The sequence below is a fragment of the Setaria viridis genome, chromosome 5, assembly GCF_005286985.2.
Source record: "Setaria viridis chromosome 5, Setaria_viridis_v4.0, whole genome shotgun sequence".
Lineage (NCBI taxonomy): Eukaryota > Viridiplantae > Streptophyta > Magnoliopsida > Poales > Poaceae > Setaria > Setaria viridis.
The window spans coordinates 18,644,366-18,651,982 of NC_048267.2; the positions used below are offsets into that span (position 1 = coordinate 18,644,366).

At 38.6% G+C, this 7,617-nt stretch overlaps 1 long non-coding RNA gene across 1 annotated transcript; it reads right to left on the reverse strand.

The window, feature by feature from the left end:
- Positions 1-1,783: 1,783 nt before the first annotated feature.
- Positions 1,784-3,364, reverse strand: LOC117855264 (uncharacterized). Its single transcript, XR_004640477.2, has 3 exons — positions 3,179-3,364; positions 3,017-3,090; positions 1,784-2,930 (listed from the first exon to the last, which is right to left on the reverse strand). It is a non-coding gene; the product is annotated as an uncharacterized lncRNA (long non-coding RNA).
- Positions 3,365-7,617: the final 4,253 nt, after the last annotated feature.

Consider the following 7,617-nt stretch of genomic DNA (forward strand, 5'->3'; position numbering starts at 1 on the left):
CCACAAAGTTTCTTTTTAATTAATTTAATGTATAATTTGATATTGTCTTGGTCTATGTATATTTTTACATATCATGTATAGGTTTCTCATTAACTAATTACAAGAAAGATGTGTCTACGTAGTACTATCATTTATTTATTGAATATAATTGGATGCGGTTTTAGATTCTGTTTGTCCTTTTACGTATCACTGAAGATATTTTTCGTTAATTAATTAATTGCAAGAAAGATAAAGCTGCCGTGCTATTATTACTTCATTGTAGTACTGTGCTCGGTTCTAGAGTTTATATTGTTTATGCATCACATGTGTTTTTTATTAATTCATTGCACGGAAGAATGCAGCTATGTTCTAGGATAAGTACTTTATTGTAGAATTGGATGTTGTTTAAGAATTTGGATTATTTTATGTTAAAGGGACCGTGACACCGAAAGAGGGGGTGAGTTGGGTGTTTAAAAAAAACTAAAGTTCCAAGCACATATAAAAACCTCTTTCCAATTTCTATCTAGTTGTGCACTAGATTTTTTTAATGTGTTGCTATCTCTACCGCGAAAAAGTTTTGTACTTTATGTTCCAATTCTATAAACTGCAAGTGGCAATTCTAGGAAAGGTAAATGCGGAATGTAAAGTACAAAATGAAATGCAGAAGGTTAAGGGGTGGAGAATGCAAACTTCCTAGATGGCAGCACGGTGATTTTTATTGAGGTATCCGAAGGTGAAATTTTCTGCTAGTCCTCGTTGTTGGAGCCCCTCTCAAGGGAATACCCGTGCAAGGGCATATGCTCCCCGGTCAATTGACTATGTGGATTGTCGATAGGCCTTCCCCATGCATAGTGGGTCTTTACCTAGCCTCTCCTGAATGCTTCTCACTGCTCCACTTGGTAGAGTTTTGGCAAAACGCTAAGTACCTCTCCTCCCTGGTGCATGCATCAGCGCCCACTCCACAAACATGGTTGGAGGATCTCGCAAAACTTACAAGTCCCGGTGCGCGCAATTACCGATAACAAAGAGGTGTGAAAACCTCACCTAACTCTAGGCTAAACCCTAAGAAATGCGCTAATAGGTTTAAACCAGTACTAATCAAGATCTAAGCCTTATGTTAACTACCTTAATCTTCTCTTAAACACTTTGGTGGCAAGAGGACTTGTGTACGTGTGGAAACCGAGCCTATAGATTCTCCAAGCTCTAACACCCTTGAAATGGTCGGGCAATGGGCTATAAATAGCCCCAAATCCAAGAACTAGCTGTTGCTCCAACGGTTACTAAAAAGTCTATAACTGACTGATTCGGTGCTCCTACTACAAGAAATCTTCCGGTCTATGACGAACCCAAAAAGTGTCAAAAAGTGTCACAAATATATTTTTTGCGTCATAAACTGTGATTTATGACGCGGGGGTGACGAAAACCTTTCGTCATTAGTTGAGCATCATAAACTACGACAAGTGACGTAAATAAGTACGTCACTAAGATTATGATGAATTAAAATTCGTCCCATAAGTCGTCATAAAATTGTTTCCAAGGTTGCACCACGTTGGACAAGTATCCAACGTAGCAGCTGTGTTATGACAATTTCGGTTCATCATAAATTGAAGCACAGTCCATGTAAGAGCCTTTATTAGACCAATTTTGTTAGGCAATTTTTAGCGCATTTTATATTTCTGCGCTATCGTAGGCCAACTTTTGTTGGGCCACTTTTGGTCCAAATAGGTTTGACGCAGCATATTTTAGGTCCATTTTAATAATTCAACTTTTATTTTTTTAATCAGAAACATTTTAGGCCCAAGTATGTGGTTCAAGCCCATTCAATAGCCAATAGAATTCCAATCCAATTTCATAATACATACAAAGCTTGTTTTTGGGCCAAATCACTTGTCACAGCCCATTACACCAAACATTGTGCACAATTTTACAGATGTACAAGCTAAAATAACAGAAGGTACACAACAAATTGTTTGCACTAGCCTAATAGACAAAAGTATGACCTATACTTCACATCAGACTTCACCATTCCCATGTACCGAACTATTAGCACTGCCAGGAATGAACAATCGAAACAATTTGACTTCGAAATCTGAGTTGCAACTCTCTTTCGCTCGCCTGTGTTACAGTCAAGCATGTAAACCATGTGATGAGTCCACAATTAAACATATTTACAATTAAACAAGAAGAAACTTCACACTGCACATCAACTGCTTTTAGTCTGCATTGCGATGATAGAAGCTAGATACCACAATTTGAAACAGTTAGAAACCACTGATATAATTTCAGAGAGCTGCCAATGTATTACAGAGAAATTAAGCCAATTCAAGTCCAAATACATTAGAGCAAACAGACCCAGTTCTAATTACTGCAAAAACAGTGAAGGAGGTAAGAATTAAATCTTTTGGTTAGCATAGAATGAATTAGTGAATGGGGTAAGCAGTGCAGAACTTAGCCTTTGCTGTGAGAAAAATCCGTTTAGTCACAATCACTATTAACTAAGCAGAAAGTACAAAATGTGCCCAGATCAATTCTACATGGTGTTAGATTCACATCCTAGATGATAGAATAGAATAATGTTTTGATTGTTATAAGATAATAAACAATAACACCATGATATTTCTTAATTAGTTAAATAAAATGAGGAAACACTACATGACCACTGATATTCAGTTACTTGCGATGGATGGTGAGGCACTTATCCAAAAGTTAGCTGGACCGAGATGAGGAGAGCTACTTATCAGACTGTACACCCAGTTAAGAGGACCCATTAACGAAGCAAGTTTGTAATTACAGCCATGTATGTTCTCGTCAAACCAGAGTCTAATATATAATTAGGAAATGAGAATACTTGGGAGAGAAGAGATTTCACTTTGTTGGAATGCTCCAAGTTGGAAAAAGCACGCTCACGTCCTTGGCTTGACATTATCACAAACACCTTCAAGGCACCCTTCCTATACAAGGCAAATCTCAGACTACGACTGTGCAAATATTACACTCATTACACAATAATCCAGTATGTTTCCTAATTGCTACTTACTTCGATGTTGTGGAGCAGGGGTGCGAGTGGCCAGCGTTGTCGTTGCCTCAGCCTCCATGGATGCCCTGTCAGATCTGCAGGAGTGTCGCTGGCCCTTAAAGAAAATGGAAGAGGGGGAGGAAAATGGGCAGAGGCAAGAGGAGAGGAATGACGGACCCTGACCTTGAGCAGCAACGTTGTCCTCCGCACGGGGACACCGTGGCCGCGCTGGAGATGGACCTCACATCATCGGCGCGGTCAACGGCGGCGAGCAAGACGTCGGTGTCGAGCTCGACAACGGCGTGAGGGCGAGGTCGACGGACAGGATGTGTGGCGCAGGTAGATCTTGAAGAGGCTGCTGGAGGTGAGTTCGCCAACGGCAAAACGGCAAAGGTGTAATGGATGTTTTAGCCCCCGGCACATCATCGAATGTTTGGACACTAATTAGGAGTATTAAATCTAGATTAATTATAAAACTAATCATACTACCCCTAGGCTAAATCGCGAGACGAATCTATTAAGCCTAATTAGTCCATGATTTGACAATGTGGTGCTACAGTAACCATCCACTAATGATGGATTAATTAGGCTTAATAGATTCGTCTCGCGATTTAGCCTAGGGGTTCTGCAATTAGTTTTGTAATTATCTTATGTTTAGTCCTCCTAATTAGTATCCGAACATTCGATGTGACAGGACTAAAGTTTAGCCTCCTCCTTCCAAACACCCCTGTAGTCAATGGAGGCCTCATACAGCTCAGATGCAGGGGGAGGCGGCGGTAGCGAGGTAGTGGGAGAGAATGGCAGTGGATCTACGCACAATGGAAGCAGGACGGGGATGGGGAAGATACAAAGCTCCCCAAAATCCCAACTTTGGTACTATGCAAAAAGAAGATGTTCCCCATCACATCAAACTTGCGGTACATGTATGGAGTACTGAATGTAGACAAAATTAAAAACTAATTGTACAGTTTTGTTGTACTTTGCGAACGAATCTTTTAAGCCTAATTGGTCAATATTTGGATAATAATTCACAAATACAAACGAAATGCTACAGTTGCGCTACAATAATTTTAGTTGTTCAAAGTTGGGCAACTAATCAAGACCAAAAGAGAGGGGGATGAGTGGATAGGGACAGCGGAGGGGAGAAGGTAAGGACGTGGAATTCGAATTTTGGATTCAGAGGACGCGCTCCACGCGCGCGACTCCGAAAAATTGGTAGTTGTGGCTCGTGCGCCCGGCGCGGCTAGGGTCATGTAGATATTTTTATTAGTAATTAATATTAAGTTACATAGCAAAATTTCACAATTTATTGTGAATATATGTAATACCAAAAAATACTGAATTGTTAGACCTAATCGCAGAAATCTATTCTTTAAAATACTAAATTGTTAGACCTCATTTTAATTGCATCCGGGCATTGTACCTATCATGGATCTGAAATTAAAAATCCAAAATGATATAATTGGATTTTCACCTAAGCTATTTTATTTTTACACTGTATTTTAAAATCAGAAAAATCTCCCGAATTCATCATTCGAAAAGTAGTACCAAGTAGCTTACACTGCAACGTAGACACTATTGTATTGACATTTAATGATTTACCCTTTGAATATATCTTAATATTATAAAGATACTTTTTGTGAATATATCTTAATATTATAAAGATACTTTTTGTGAGCACTTTAGAAAGTGTCATATATCTTGAGACACTGTTTGAGGCATTTTCAATCATTCAAAAAGTCATTTTGTAAAATACCAATATAAATTATTATGGACATATTTGAGACACTTAAAAAATTGACCTTACTCCCATAGAAACATAGTTTGAGACTAGACCTGAGCATTTCCGACCCGGCCCCGACGACCCAGCCCGAGCCTAGCGGGTTTTGCCCCGCCCACGATGCTTAATGGGATGGGCTTGGACAGGGTAAATGAAGCCCAAAAAAATTTATTAGCCCGAACTTATTAAATGAATTGTTTTCCCATTGAAAAAGAGTGGGAAGCCCGAGCCCAACTTGGGCCCAGCTGAGCCCAGCCCAAAAAAGAGGCCCGTAGCGGCTTGAAAAACCGGGCTTTTTTTGCCCGGCCCAGCCCACAAAATGCCAAGGTTTATTTAAGGCATTCACTGTAATATTTTGAGACACTATTTAGACTATTAAAGCATACTCATAAGAATTATGCTAAGTAAATATGCAATAATTGGTGTGAGGTTGAGTTGGCTGGTTGGCAGAGGATTATGCGGTTGATTTTTTCGCTACTATTGGTCTCATGCTGGCTCCATTCAGCACCATGTGCAGCAACTCGGTGTCCAACCCTAGCCTGGTCCATCTTCGTGTTTATATATATTACTAGGTTCGTGCCCGTGCGTTGCTACGGGCAACAAAATTTTTATATTGCAAAATATTGGATTCAATGGGATAATAAAAATATAAAACATGTATAAATATGAAATAAGTATATCATCCAAGATTGGATTCAGCAGGACAATAATCATGTAGAACATATACGAATATAGGTCATCCAAATGTCCCCCATCTATCTTATTTCTTTGCCTATGATGCGCCAAAGGAAATATTTTACAATGCCTTGTAGTCTTGTCCTCCAGGCATTCGCTTCGTGCGCTAGAAGATCGATGAAGAAGTTGTGCCGCATCGTTATAGCATCCTATAAGTAAGATAAGTGCTACTTCAAGTTAAGCTTGGATTTATCGTATATTGTAAAATTACAAAGGAAGGTACAACAAAGCATATTTACTCACTTTTTCGATGTGCACGTTTCGAGGACTATCCCACCATACCATGTATTGTAGAATAAGCCATCCATCTGAAAATCTGTGGTACGATGAATCGTCAGCTATATAAATATATGAACATATCTTTTAAGAAATAAAGGATATTGACACTCTAAAATGCCGGTGTGTCAGAGCTGATCTTACCCATCAGTATCTTCCACAATTCCTTTCGCGCGTTCAAATTCCTATATGTGAACATCCTCCCATGAATCAGGTTTAAGCTGTCTAAATGCGTTCATAAATTTTAGGCGAAATCCTATGATCTGTATCGCATAATGTTTATATGGCACATCCGTGGCATATTTTGGAATGGGTTTAGTGTCAATCACAATAAGTTTCTTCCGCTTAATATCGAGTACATAAAGCAGGTAGGTATTGACATGCTTCCATGGCAAGAGAAACTGCAAAGCACTCAGTATTATGACCACAAAGGATATGTAATGAACAAATAATGGCATGAAAAGAACTTACATATCTGCAACCTAGTATGTCATATTTTACTATTTCCCATCCACCAATCACATCACCCAACTCTTTACCACTGTGATGTTTACGATATTTTTCATGACGTGTTAACTCCAACATTTTCTGAAGCAAAATGATATATAGCCATGATCAGTATCACCTATCAATTTTATGTATAACTAATAAATATAAATAGACAATGAATGCAGTATATTCCACAGTTATGATTGTAATTATAAACAAGCTAACTTACACAGAATCGCAGATCCACGTGATGCTTTGCAACCTTGTTGTTGTACCTTATCATCCCTTTAGCCTCTCGGTATGCAAGAAATCGGACACCTAAGTTGAAAAATGGTTCAGGCATGGGTGAACCTCGTTTCAACAACACCTTGAGATCACCGAGTTTATACACACTCCTATAGGGCAAATCACTCCTTACCCAAACCATACTGCAAATCAATATATAAGGACAATGCATAAGAATTCATAATAAATTGCAATACTATTAGTGGTAAATGAAAGTGATGAAGTACTGAGCTTACTCCAATTCCGCAGGATCCTTGATTGTTAAAATATAATCACAAAAAATCTCAGCTAACTCATCTCTCTTCAAGGGCCAGTCCTTGTAGTATAGAAGAACATCTTGCTTATCTGAGTCTATCTCTGTATCGATTTTCTTTGGTTTAAGTGCATTTTCATGGCTGTTTGTGGATTTCCTCTTTTGTTTTGTTTGATCTGCTGAAACTCGTTAGGTTCTATTATTTCTGCAAAGTCACTCGAGCTTCCGATGTTTTCATCCTCATTGCGTAGTAATGGTTTACCTAACCGTTCATTAAATATAGTTGATAGTAATGTAGCTGCCATTTTAGTCCTAAATTTTACCATACTCTCCTGTACATTAGTAGTAACACAGTTTATTCAAAAAATATGCTAGTAAAAAATATTCACTAATTACTTGTGTTAAAGTTATACATAATGTACCTGATCCACGGTAGCGCACAGATGATCCCCAGTCCAATACTTTATAAAGGCAACCATGAATAACCCACATGAGACACTACAGAATCATTATTATATAGAAAAATGTAAGATATATACATATGAGATTGTAGAATTGGTATTTTAAATTAGTGTGCAATATCATACATACCCATCAAACTGTATTCTGTCAACCATGACCTCCACAACATCCCAGATGTCAACATTGACGTCCGGCCAAGCGTGATCTTTAAGGCCAGTGCATTGCAATGTGTATTCCATCTGCATCCGCAATCCCTTCAACTGTTTGTACATGTCCTGGTTAATTAGTATGTGCAGTTTGCAAAAAAAAATAGAAATATCTGAGACGGCAAAAGCTCACAGT